The following is a 14,245-nucleotide window of genomic DNA, read 5'->3' on the forward strand; positions in this document are numbered from 1 at the left end:
TGTCTTCTATAAAACTTTGCATCCAGCCCTAACTTTCAGAACTAAAACATTTCTAGATCATGGACAGTCTGATTCTCATCTAAACTATACCCACATTAAACAGAAAATTATGGGTCCTTCATTTAAGCATTCATTTTTAGTCTTAAAAATTCTTTTTAAACATGAGCACATCTGGATCTCTTAATCATAAACAATTCTTTTTAAAAAAATGTCTTTAAAGTATCTTTATTCCCCAGGAAAGGAATTGGATCTCTTTGTTGACTTTAGCATTTGGAGAGAAGTTCAGCTAAAAATTCTTTAAGTATCTAGGTATTTAATTTAGTTTTATAGCTTTGTAATTCTCTTTACTAATTCTTCACTCGTTTAGTATTTAATTATAATATATTTGCTTATGTTAAATCTAAGTCCAGGTTTGTGTGAGTGCATATAAGTGTGCTCATGTATGTACAAAAGAAAAGACACAAACGGAAGGTTTGGAAAGCAAAGGAGAGACTGAATGAGAAAAAGATTTGGGATTAGAGAATCTACTTTGATACGAAGTGCATCAGTATAAATGATTACTCCAAGACTATTCACAATAATCCTGTACCTGACTATATGACTTAAAGAAAGTCCTGCAGGTTTTTATTTTTTATTTTTTCACTACTTTTCAATTTTCATAGGCTGTGTCGGTCTTTCAGCACATAAACACTCTTACATCCTGCATTAGTCCAGAATTTCCAGATACTATGCAATAAACTCTTCCATGTGGTTTGGGGACAGGCTTGGATGAGCATCTAAAGCTTACATAACAGGCTAGAAGAGAGTAATCATAGTTCCACTATCATAGTCAAAGGATTGCTTATCTGATCATCACACCTATTAAAAAAACTGTTGTCAGCTACAATTTGGCTTGGAATTAACTAATAGTTTGTTTTTTTTAATATCAATACCTTTCATACCCAAGTTTCTCCTCCTGTTTTTTACTCCTGCAGTTCAATCATTGGATGTGATCAAATTTCCGCACACTGATTTGAAGCAAAGGCACAGCTCCTTGAGACACATTTGTCTTGGGCGTGTCATCCAGCCCTCCCACACGACTTGTATGTTCATCCTTTCACTATGTATCCATGCAAATGCTTCCCTCGTGGCACCCTCATGCACTAAAATATAATTTTTCAAAAAATCAACAGGGAACTTCCTCTGTGCAAAGAGGGAATAGATTCAATTTTCCCTATTCTTTGTGCTAAAAATAGCTCAAAGCCCTGAGCACTATATGTAAAACCATAATAAGAAGTCTCTGAAGGCAGAAAAAAGACAGAATGATTAGAAACCTTGAGCCCCCAACAACTGACACAGTGGTGAGTTCCTCTGGGGATTTTCTTCTTGCCTTGTATATCTGGTATAAATATCCTTATATATCCCCTATATATGGGGAGATGGAAAGGCCAATAACCTGGAGTTGGACCCAGAGAAAACAAAACAAAACCCAAAAAACAAGAAGAGCCCACTCTCTATAGCCAAAGCACCTGAAATGGAGGTTAGCAAAATACATTTTAAAAAATTTAAACAGTCATCACATAAATGCTCCCAAAAGAATTATGAACACGTTTGAAAAAATAGAAAACATAGACTGTCACAGGGGGAAAAAATAGACAATTTAAAGAAGAACAAAATGAAAAGTTTAGAATTGGAAAACATAATAACTGAAATTAAAAATTTAGTGGTGAGTTCAAGAGCAGAATGTAGAAAAAGGAATCAGTGAGGGTAAAGATCAAACAATAGAAATTACCACATCTGAAAAACAGACAAAGTAGTCTCAGAGACCACTGGGACTGATAACAAAAAATCTAGCAGTCATGTAGTCAGAAATCCAGAGGAAAAAAGAACATAGAACTAAAAGAGTATTTAAAGAAATGATGTCTGAAAATTTTCCAAATTTGTCTTCAAAAACTTCCACAAACCTACATATTTGAAAGAACACACCCCAAACAGGATGAAAGACACTCATAACAGGCACATCATAATCAAACCTCTAAAAACTAAAGAAAAGAATCATGGAAGTCGTACTCTACAAATGGAGGGGAAAAAACAATGGAAATGACAAACGATTTCTCATCAGAAACCATGGAAACCAGAATAAAAATGACATAATATTTTCAAGTGCTGACAGAAGAAAAAAACTGTCAACCCAGAATTCTATACCCAGGGAAAATATTCTTCAAGAGAGAAGGTGAAACAAAGGCATTCTGAAGTGATGAACAACCTGGACTTGCCATCAGCAGAACTATCACAACAGAATAGATAAAGGAAGATCTCTGAGCAGAACAGGAAACAACACATGGAGAAATATTGGAACAGAAACATAAAGAGTGAAGAAAGGATTACGGAAAGATTAAGAATATATGTAAATATAAAGCATTCTTCTTTTCCTCCTGTGTTTTTGACACTGAAACAAAAAGTCCAACACTGACTGATTTGGTTCTTAAAAATAAAAAAAGCACAGTGTGGGCTACATTAGATTTCTATACGACAATGGTGTTCCATAAAATATATAATAAAGAAATTGTAAAAACAACCACCATTGGGTGGCGCCTGTGGCTCAGTGAGTAGAGTGCCAGCCCCATATACCGAGGGTGGTAGGTTCAAACCCAGCCTGGTCAAACTGCAACAGAAAAATAGCCAGGCATTGTGGCAGGCGCCTATAGTCCCAGCTACTCAGGAGGCTGAGGCAAGAGAATCACCTAAGCCCAAGAGCTGGAGGTTGCTGTGAGCTGTGACACCACTGCACTCTACTGAGGGCAAGGAAGTGAGACTAAATTCTGAAACAGGGTTGGTATCTGTAGTTCAGTGGCTAGGGCACCAGCCACATACACCAGAGCTGGTGGGTTCAAACATGCCCGGGCCTGCCAAACAACAATGATAACTACAACCAAAAAATAGCATTGTGGCAGGCGCTTGTAGTCCCAGCTACTCAGGAAGCTGAGGCAAGAGAATCACCTAAGCCCAGGAGTTGGAGGTTGCTGTGAGCTATGACGCCACAGTACTCTACTAAGGGTGATAAATTAAGACTGTCTCTAACAAAAAAACAACCACCACCACCTGGTCCATTAATTGGCAGGGGTGAGTAGACACTTAGATGAGGAAGGGTGTACTCATTTGATCTGCATTTCTCTATTTTCAGTCTAGAAAAGCTGTCACATGCTTTTCTAGACCCCAGTTGCATAAGTGAAGTGTCCCATTTCAATATATCAGAGAGGGAAGTGAGAATTTTCAGATTAAGATAGATTCTAGATGGCAACACCTAAGTCATCTCCCCTTTTGTAATCCCTACAAAAATACTTCTGAAACCATACTTATAGTTCAGGAAATCAGAATTTCCAACCAACTATCTGTCAGAATAAAAAGAATTCTCGCTAGCTAATGCATGATAGGCCAAACCTAAATAGAACAGCAAGGTGAGACAGGAAGAGGGTGCAGGGAGGTCTCCACCCAACATCACTGAGTAGCCTGCTTCAAGAGAAGGGTCACTACCAGCACAAGAGCCCGTGGCATCATGTAGAAGCCCTTGTCGTGTGCCTCACACGTGACAGGGTTCCAAAGTAAAGCTTACCTGAGATCTACCTTGGTGCTGCCTCCCTCTCAGCTGGCTCCCTTCCCACTGCTTCCAAAAGTGGGCTCCCAGGACTTGTCACAGGAAGAATTGCTTAAGGAATAACAATGGTCTTATAATAATTCCTCAACTGGGAGAGCTTTTAAAAGTGTGTTTCCACAATAAAATTTATAACAAATGACATGTTTAGAAGGAAAAACAAGAAGGATAAAGAGAAAAAGAAAAAGAAACAAAGAATGAATTTTCACACTGGAAAGCCATTAATACCTATAACCTTTATTTCTGCATGGTTGTCCTATTTTCAGACCCCAATGGCAAGTTATAATCAACCACATCCAGAAATGAGTGTCATTCATTGAAGTAAGAATAGAAAAACAAGTTCATTACAATGGCAATAAAAATCTGCTTTCTATGCTTAATGTCAAACAAGAAGTTGATGTTGCTCGGTTGATGTTCTGAATATTGAGGAAATGTGAAATCTCCTTACACTTTTATAATAAGATTTCCTATTATTAATCTATAACTAGTCCAGCAGAGCTCTAATTTCCTCCTAATAGGACATTTAAAAATTTACCAGGTTATGGAGAGTTCAAAAATGGTCAAGGATTTAATCAGCAATTCCTAATTCAAATCCTGCCCTCTACAGACCAACGCACACTAATGGGGACAGTATGTCTTTGTGAACCAGAGCTGTACAGGGTAATCAGCTTAGCCCTTCACCATCTGGCCAGGATGCCTCCAATTGCCTTATGGCTGCAGATGCCTCTGGCTAGATCTTGGGTTGTCCAAAGCAGAGTCAGCTTCCCCCAGCCCCTGCGTGGGTGGAAATTCTGTGCTGGCTTCATGGTGAAGTAGCAGAGTTCTCTGGTTTAAAAAAGAAAGAAAAGAAAAATAGAACTGGGGAGCAGTTTTGGTGTCTGCAAGTCTGACTGGGAAGAATCCACCCCTGGTGATCACTCGTCCTCCCAGGCCCACCTCTGTCAGGTCCCTTTCTCAGGTCTCTGACACGTCCACTGATGTCACTAATACGTGTCGGTCACCTGCTCCATGGGGCGTGACATTATACCTTCTCCATCTCATTCAAGCATCCTGAACAGCCTGTGAGGTAGGAGGGATGACTGCTTCACTTCACAGGTGAGGAAACTGAGGCAGCGACTGTTCAGGCAGCCTGCCGGGGATATCTGGTTTTCTCTGGCATCAAAGTTCATCTTCTTAACTGATAGGCAACCTTATCTATGCTTTGACTTTTTCCCTTAATTCGGTTCTTAATTATCACATCTCTCAGTGCCGACTGCTGGCCTAATATGCATGTGTATAATTCAGTAAAGACCAAGGTTCTTCTATGAGGAGCCAAATGCTGCCTTTGGCTTTGCTGGAGTTTGAAAGGCAGTCTGCTCAGAGGAAGCAGACCTCCATGAAGGCAGGCTCCATGGATCCAGACCTGTGAGTGCTCGCCACAGAATGTGTGGTTAAAACAGGATAGAGGATGTTCCTGGCCATGTCCCTGTAGGTACATTGTTCTCTTTTGCTGATATAAAAGCATATTTGTCATCTAGGAGGGGTCCACTTGGCAGAAATGGACATGTTGCAGGCAACCTGCCCTTCCCTGCCCAGTAGGCCAAGGTCAGAACCCCTGACACTGGGGGCTTGTGATCATGAATTATCCAACAGACACACCAAGAACAATCAGATGAAAACATGAAGGCATCAAGTCCTCAAGGGCTCTTCTTAGCCTTGGAGGTCCCCTAAGGAGGGGCTAAGGTTCTTATTCTCAAGAGTGTCTTGTTTTGGCTCTTGCTGAACTTCCTAAAGGGAGTTAACACTGGGCAGGGCTTGGGCCTTTCTGGGAAGGCTGGGCCCCAAAATCTTCAGTATCACTCAAGGCCATGAGCTCCTGCCCACCTGGAGGAGGGGTCTCCCCACCAGCCCAGCCAGCTCCTGCCCTCTCCTTTGCTCTGTCTGAATCTGAGTGCCTGCGAGTCTGGACAGTGTCAGACCCAGTCTCTCAGATATTTCTCTAGAACTCAGAGCCCTGACACTGTGCGCTGCCTGTCCTGAACCCCAAGTTGAGACCCCATCCCCTTCTACCTTTTCACTCAGTGGTCCTTTGCCAGAAGGCTCAGCCATTTAACTTTTCTTCAGGGAGCTCCAAGTGAGCACTGAGTAGGCCTGTCGCTTCAATCCTAGGGCTTCCACAGGTGAATGTGTCTCTTTTGTCTGTCAACAGATCAAAGACAGAGGGGAAGGGAAGATTTGGGAAGGATTTTTGCATGCAAGGTTTTTTTTCCATCTATAGGCAGAGGCTTGCTTGTGTAAAAGTTTCAGATTACATGAAATCTAAGCAGTATTGAAAGAATTCTGGTGACTTCATCTCCAAACACTCTGAATGGCTTTCCTCAAACGAATTGCAGTGGGGCCACCCAGGGGTCAAGGTCTTGTGAGCTTTCCATGGAGACAGGCTTCGCTGGTTCCACTCTGAGCTTTGCCAGCTGCACAGAGCCTGAGGGGCTGCACCCAGCTTGGATAGGTGTAGCTTTAGGGGGGAGTCATTTCTGGCCATGCATGCTTCGCCTTGCACTTGCAAAGGCTATTCCATGTGCTGTCCCTTCTCCATCCCTGGTGCCCTGAGTATCTTTCCCCACCTCAGGGGCTGACTGGCATCCCATGGCTGGAAGGCACCTTCTCCACACTGTCAGCCTCAGGGGATTTCCCCATGCCTGGAAATTGACCCTTTCTACCTTGTCTTAGAGGGTTGGAATAAGTCTCATATTATTCCCTAGGACTGCAGAGCCCTTGAGATTGTTGTCAGCATCTGGCTCTCCCTGTGTTCTCCTTGTGCCTGGCTGATGGGAGACACCAACGGCCATGAAAGGGGTGGATCCATGAAATTACAAACAACTAAAGGAAGGACGATAGAATCTCACTATGCTGACCCAAGTCCTCTCTGGGTCACACAGACATTGTCACTCACACTTGCTTGTGGTGCCAACTAGCACCCAAGTGCATGGGAACCATGTACTACAGGATAATGGACTTGCTTGGGCTCAGATAGACCTCCTCTTGTGCCCGGGGACCAAGGGGCCACAGAGGTAACAAGAGTAAAGTCTACCCCTTGGGGGAAATGCAAGTCAGCCATTCCGCTAACCACCCTGCTATGCCACCAACTATTTGTTTCAATCTAAGGGCAACCACGTGTCACCTCCACATTTCCAGCACAAAATAAGTGAAAATTAGAGAGAATAAAAAATTAAATTTGACTTTGGGGATCTTAGGCCCTAATTTCTCTATCAGAATGTACTCAGCTAGTAAGTAGGAGGGCAGCAGTGGGGTAGATGATGAGGTTTGGAGATAGAATGTCACAGGCTGGACAGCAGGTGCAGGCTGGGAGGGAAATCAATAAATGAGGAGGAGAGGTAGTACCTAGCTGCATCCACTCATTCAATTGTTTAATTTAATCTTCATGTCCAATTACGGGGTCTTATAGGCTGAATCGTGTCCCTTCAAAATCCATACATGGAAGCCCTACCTCCCAGGACCTCAGGGTGTAGCTGTATTTGGAGAAAGGGCCTTTAAAGAGGTAATTAAAGTAAAATGGAGTCAATGGGGGGACCTTAACCCAGTATGTCTAGGGTCCTTGTAAGAACAGGAGATCTGGACGCAGACACACACTGGGAAGACAACCCTCCATAAGCCAGGGAGAGAGAGACCATCCTGCCAACACCCTGATCTCGGACTTGCGGCCTCTGGGACCATGAGGAGTAGAACGTGTGTTGTGTGGCTGATGGAGGCATAGGGATAAATACTACTATTATATCACTCTGAAGCTGCGGGAACTGAGGCCTGGGAAGGATGGAGTCCCAATGTGTCTGGGCCTGCAGCCCCTTTCTTTTTGCAGTGCCATGACAGTGGGAGGTGGCATGGCACTCTTTAACTGTCCCAAATAGAGCATTCAGAGGAGAGTACAAGGAGCTCCTAGGCCAAGGGCTGGACCTATGAGATGGGCTGAAGTCTGGGGCAGGGGCTGCTTGGAGCCAAGACAGATAGGACATGGCAGGGGATGCCAGCACACAAGCCTGAGGAAGGGGACAGACCAGAGTGAGGACAGATGCTGCCCAGGGGGAGCTGGGCACACAGGCTTGGGGGCGGGGGTGTCAGGTCTGGGCGATGTCACCAAGAGTCGGAGGCAACTGGAGGAACTTGGACTGGGGGAGCTCAGAGCCAGGACTTGAGGGAACAGAGTCCAGGGCAGGAAAATAAGCCCCAGCCAGGGGAGATGAAAGAAAAAATTCCACATGTGTAAGGAACGTGACTGTCTCTAATAAAGCCAGAGGCAGCCAAGCGTGATACCTGTCTCGTGTGCCACAGACTCAGAGCACCCTATGCTGCCCCATGAGTTCCTCCCACGCACAAGCACCACTCCCTGCACGCGGAGATCCCCCTTGGGTGGGCCTGCTGTGGCCGGGTCCTGCCCTGAAAACACTGACCAGGGCCTCGAAAGAAGAGAGTTGGGAGCAGCCCCCTTCCCCAGCCCTTCTGAGAGTGGGGCTGAGCAGAGCCCTGGGGAGCAAGGAGACACCTGTCCACCAGGTAGACAAACACAACGGGGTCATCCTTTTCCACCTCGTACTTCTTGCCTCCATTGAAGACCTGGAAAACTCCAACTGTGTGTAAACAGATAATCAGGGGTGGGGTAGGACTGCCTCTTACTCAGGACTAACCTGTTCCAGTACTGATCATTCATTCACCATTGGGATAACACTGAGAGCCGCCCTGGGCCAGTCCCTGGGATTAGAGAGAGAAGCAGAGGCAGGCCTGGGGCCCTTCCGATTTAGGATTTGGGATTCGTTCCTGTCCACTTTCATGCAAGTCAGAGATGTTTCATCCTCACACTTCCTCTGAAAGGTACAAACTCTAACTTAGTATAGAGGTTCAGGGCATTGAGCAACTTGCTACAGACACAGTGTGGTTCTCAGCTACAGGTCATGGTGCCCCCAAGGGGACATTTGACAATATCTGGAGACATTTTTGGTGTCACCAGTGACTGATACTATTGTTGTCTAGTGGGTAGGGCTGGAGATGCTGCTGAACATCCTAGAAGGCCAGGATAAGTCCCTGCAACAAAAACTTACCCAGCCCCAAAGGTTAGCAGCACGAAGGTGAAGAAGTGTTGCTGTAGACCTCACTAGGCCACCCATACCCAGCTGTGCTCACCACAGCTCAGAAACTGCACCCCCAGGGCCCTGGCAGTTACATGTGGCTGAGGCTGAGTTACTGGGGAAAGTGCACCTGTCAGTCCTGGACAGAAGCACACATGTGCAGGGAGAGGTTTCCTCTGGCTTCTCCCCAACACGGAGGGGAATGTCACTTCCCCTGGAGCTGGCCAAATCTGGACACAGTGCAGCTTTGCAGGGCTGGTACCTGCATCAGAGACAGCTATCCTCCAAAGTCACAGGCACACAAAAGATTTTTTTCCCTTTTTTTCTTTTTTGTTATTGTTGAGGATTCATTGAAGTTACCAAGAACCAGGTTACACTGATTGCATTTGTTAGGTAAGGTCCCTCTTATAATTGTGTCTCATCCCCAAAAGGTGTGTCCACACAGAAGATTTTGTATGTATAAGAAATAACCGTGGACACTGTCAAGCCACACGGGTTTGTGGGATGTTAGTCGCCACAGCAGAGCCAAGCCGAGCCTGGCAGACACATCAACACTCAAGGCCAGGCGGCAGCCTCAGCTTCCTCGTCTGCCAGAAGGGTGTTGATGAGGAGTGACAGAGTGCATGTGGCTGGCTCAGCACAGGAGGACATCCAGATAGTCACCGGCACAGCCTGTAGGCCAGCGCCCCACCCCACAATCTCCATCTGTCCTCAGGCAGGAAAGGGAGAGCTCGCAGGCCAGAGGGAGGCCCGGGTGTGGGGGAGCCAGGCCCAGGGCACAGGATGCGTGGGAAGGAAGCCGCGTGCCCAGCCCTGGCCCTCGATGCAGATGAGGAATGAGGTCAGTTACCCATCTTCATCTTCCTGCTCTGCTGCAGGAATGAAAGAAGTGAATTTCAAACAACTCAGACCAGTATTTAATTATTATGATTTATTAACACCAAGTACATAAAACAGTGCCCCGGACACGACATTCCTCATTCCCCAGTGAGTCTGGGAGTCTGGTGAGCCTCCTGCTGCATCCTGAGTGATTCTTTTCATTATCCTCGTCATTATTATTTATAACGACGTAGCCATCAGGGAGCAGGGTAATTTCCATAAAGTTTGCAGCAAGTTCAAGAATCGGCCAGGAGGCCCTCTGAGAACAACTATACTATGAAAATTGGAGAATAGCTGAGGGGTTGGGAAAAGGGGACGCTGGTGGCCCGTTGGGTCCGAGGAGTCCACTGACAGAGGGTGAGCTGGTGCAACTGCTGCACCTTGTCCTTCTGCTTTTGGAAACTGTCAAATGCACACAACGTAAAGTTACCTTTTAACTTTCAACTGTGCATTACGGTTCAATGGCACTAAGTAATTCGCATTATTGTGCAGCCTTCCTTCCCCACCATGAAAACAGAATATTGCATCCTGGACCCATTAAATACCGACCCTCCATCCCCCTCTTCCCAGCATCCTCCTTCCTGTCTCTAGGAGTCGATGACTCCAGTTTTTCTTCATATAAGTGGAATCATGGAATTTTTGTCCTTTTGTGCCTGGTTTATTTCACTTACCATGATGTTCTCAAGACTAATCCACATGTAGCATGTGACAGAATTTCCTGTCTTTTTAAAGCTGAATAATATTCTATGGCGTGTTCATAGCAACCTCAAAGTCCTGGGCTTAACCTCCTGCCTCAGCCTCCTGTGTAGCTGGAACTACAGGAGCCCACCATGAAAATGAGCCCGGCTAATTTTTTTCTGTTTTTTGTAGAGATGGGGTCTGGCTCTTGCTCAAGCTGGTCTTAAACTCCTGAGCTGAAGCATCCTCCCACCTCAGTCTCACAGAGTGCTAGGATTACAGGCATGGGCCACTGCACATTGCCTGTACTTTAATTTGTGATACAATATGGCATTATATCAGAATTTTCATAGTTTATGGACAGTACATTTGTTAGTTAAGTGATATTAATTCATTAGCTTTTAAAACATAGACAGGTCTTTAGCAAGTTACATGTAAATAATTTAGTCCAACATTTATAGAGAAAAGATCTCACACAAAAAAATCAGAAGCTTCATATTTTCCACACAGAGTAGTGGTTGGGACACCCCCTCAGTTGCAGTCTGAGACACAGGAAGTTGAAGGACTGGCCCTGGCCCAAACCCAGCCAGGGAGCCGGGCACCAAGCCAGAGCCCTTTGCTCCAAGTCCAGGTCCGTATGTTTCATCTAAGGAAGCTCTGCCTTCTGTTTGGAGAAGGCACGCCCAGGGAGCCCTTCTTCAGCAGGGATGACACACTGTATATTAATCTCATTGACACCAGAGGCATTAGGTAAGGATGAAACTGGGGTGCAGGGGCGGCACTCAGCGATGTAAACGGGGAGATTAGCCATCCTGGGTGAAGAGCATGCTTATGACTCTGACTCAATTTATACAAAAACAAAGTATGTAAACAAAACGAGAACTTTCAACATTCTGAAATTTAAGCAATTTTAAAACTTTTAAAAAGAAAATGAAAAGATTAGGCCATCCTGTAGCAAGGAAGGGCTCGCTTTAACCCAAAGCCTGAGGCTGCGTCTGCCCTGACCATACTGGCTGTCGGTTTACAGGGCTATAAAGATGACACCTGAAAGAGAAGCCACTGAATGGCCACCACCCAAGGCCACAGCATCTCCCCACAGACACTCCCCGAGTTCATAGGATGGTTGTGTTTGAGCGCACAATGGAACATCCTCAGAATGCTGAGAAGGTCTGGTGGTTACTGCCGCTGTTAGTGAGGATTTATGCATTATCTCCTATGTATCAGGCTTAGGAATGACATAATGCTACAATTTAGATATCACTTTCCATCTACAGTTCAGAGAAAGTTGGCCACGGCCACTAAGTTTATAAGAGGCCGACAGAGCCCCAACCTGTCCACCAAAGAGCAGGTTTTTTCACCCTCCGTGTTTTGTGTGGTCACCCCATATTAAGACAGAATTGTTTTGTTTTGTTTAACTTTATAAAACCTGCATTCGTCATACCTGTCTTTAAGTGCCCCAAAGATTTAAAAAAATATAAGCACTGAAGCCAACAGAACAGTGTCTGGGGACTAGAAAAGATCCGTGGCTCTCTCCCAGAGGTCTGCGGAGAACAGACAAGAGCTTCTGCACAGGGCCTGGGTCTCGCAGCTGGCCGTCCGCAGCTGTCTGTTGTGAATGAGCTGATAGGGAAGGATTTCCTTAGGGGAATATAAAACTCTTTGTAATTGGAGTTTTCAGGCCTAGATTAAGTCTCCTGACTTCCGGATAACTAGGTCAAGGTCATTTCAAAATTAGCAGAATTGTGTTCACTCAGTAGTAGTAGCTAACGCTGTCCTAGAAATACAGTGGAACTGTAAGGGACTGTAACATACGGAGGTGGTCAACTCAAGGGACCAGGCCTCGGTACCGACACATACACGTGGTGCATGTCCAGTTTAAGAAAATTAGGTCAACTTAAGGAGCTGGTCAGTGCAGGGTGGTAGTCAGCTGTGACGCTTCTACTGTGTTAGTTAATTCAGTAAGACAAGAAAAGGAAAGAACATTCAAAGTGGGTGCACAATATTAGTTTAATATTTGCAGATAATACATTTATCTAAAAATGTTAAAGGAATCAAGTGAAAACTAATTGACCAAAGTAAGAATTCAGAGTGTAGTTGGTTATAACTCAAAGATTCGTAAATCAAAAGCTTTTGCAGTATTAGCAGGAGGATTATCATTTTTAGAGAGTTTTCTATTCACCATAGTAAAAAAAAAAAAAAACCTAGGATTAAATTTAAGATTTACAAAAGGTAGAATGTAAGTAACTTGGAGAATAGAGAGTAATATCATAATCCAGAATTTTAAAATAAATACTACAAAAAAGGACACACAGTTAATATTTTTCAGCTGCGTGATTGATACGGTCCGTGTCCCACTCCCTGATTCTACCATGATGTTCTGAAGGCAGCTGCAGAGAACACGTAGGTGAGTGAACATGGCTGCATTTTACTAAAACTTTGATTAAAATGGCTGGAAGGTCACTTTAGCTCATGGGCCACAGTTTGCCAACTCTTGCTATCAATGATGTTTGTTTCCTCTAGTAAAAAATACTATGGTGAGCATTACGCTCCTTCTGAATTATTCTCTCTTTTAAAATATTTTTTGAGGAAAAATTCTTGGAATTTGGATTACTGAGCCAAAGAGAATAAAACTTACTTATGGTTTGGGACACGTATTACCACATCCATCCTAACACACCCTCTACGAATTGCGATATAGCCAATTCACAAAGGCAATTATTTCTTACCATCACCAGGATTAGAGAAGTTGCTTAAAGATTGTTAATCTTTAAAAAGGTTTCAAATAGAACTTCTGTGATAGTTATAGAGGGGACATGTTTTTCTTTCCCTGTAATAATTCCCCTCAATGTTTTCTGAATTATCAGGTTACATACTTTGTGTACTTACCCAGAGAAGTTGAAGCCTTTTTAAGAGAAAATGTGCTGAGGTGTTTTTGTCAATATATACTATGTCATGTATTTGGGGGCTCCTCAAAGACTTTAGTTCTCGTGCTATTTAAAGATGATCTTTTTGTGTTGACTTTACAGGATTTTCTCTGATGGCTGTAACTTAGCCAAGACAGAGAATCTATGGTCTAGCTGCTATGACAATTATGCACATAACTGAAGTCAGGGTCTCCTAAGCAATGTCTCCCGGCAATTCACCTTGCAGACATTTCAGAACACAGTTCTTTCTACCCCTCTCAGACCTCTCCTTTTGGACAGTCCAGCTCCCAGCCAAGGTTAACTGAAAATGCTGAGACACAGTGAGCCGTGGGCTGAGGACATAGAAATTGCCTGTCAACTTACACCGTTTAGAATTGTTACGCTTATCAAGACTGTTTTGATGTTTCAAGATCAATTTTAAATGTAATTGCTTGCCTGTGATATTGATGTGAATCCTTAGGTGATAGGAATAAGTTTTCCCTATTTCTGACTTGTTTGTGTCAAATGAATAGGCCCGAGAAAGCAACATCATGGGAAAAAGTAACTCAGAGAAAGCATTTAACTGCCCAAAAGAGCTGCTTTTTTGGGAGGGGGGGCAATAAATGCAAGATGATTGAGAAATTTGGGGATTATTGCAATAAAGTCTTACCTCTTTAGCGTCCATGGGAAGACCACTTTCCTGAAGAGTTAATGAATTCCCATAGTAAAAGTCAGGTAGTGGCTGGGATTTTTGTTTTTTGTTTTATTAAAAAAAAAAACCCTCCTTCCACTCCCCCTGCCCCATATTCTGAGACTATAATTAGATTATAGCTTTCACATGAAAGCTATAAATTAGTTTCATAATAGGGCTGTGTACATTGGGTACTTTTTCTTCCATTCTTGTGATAGTTTGCTAAGAAGAACATTTTCCAGCTCCATCCATGTGAACATGAAGGAGATAAAGTCTCCATCTTTCTTTATGGCTGCATAGTATTCCATGGTGTACATATACCACAGTTTATTGATCCATTCGTGGG

The sequence above is a fragment of the Otolemur garnettii genome, unplaced genomic scaffold (genome assembly GCF_000181295.1).
Source record: "Otolemur garnettii isolate 467f Iridium unplaced genomic scaffold, OtoGar3 scaffold00123, whole genome shotgun sequence".
Lineage (NCBI taxonomy): Eukaryota > Metazoa > Chordata > Mammalia > Primates > Galagidae > Otolemur > Otolemur garnettii.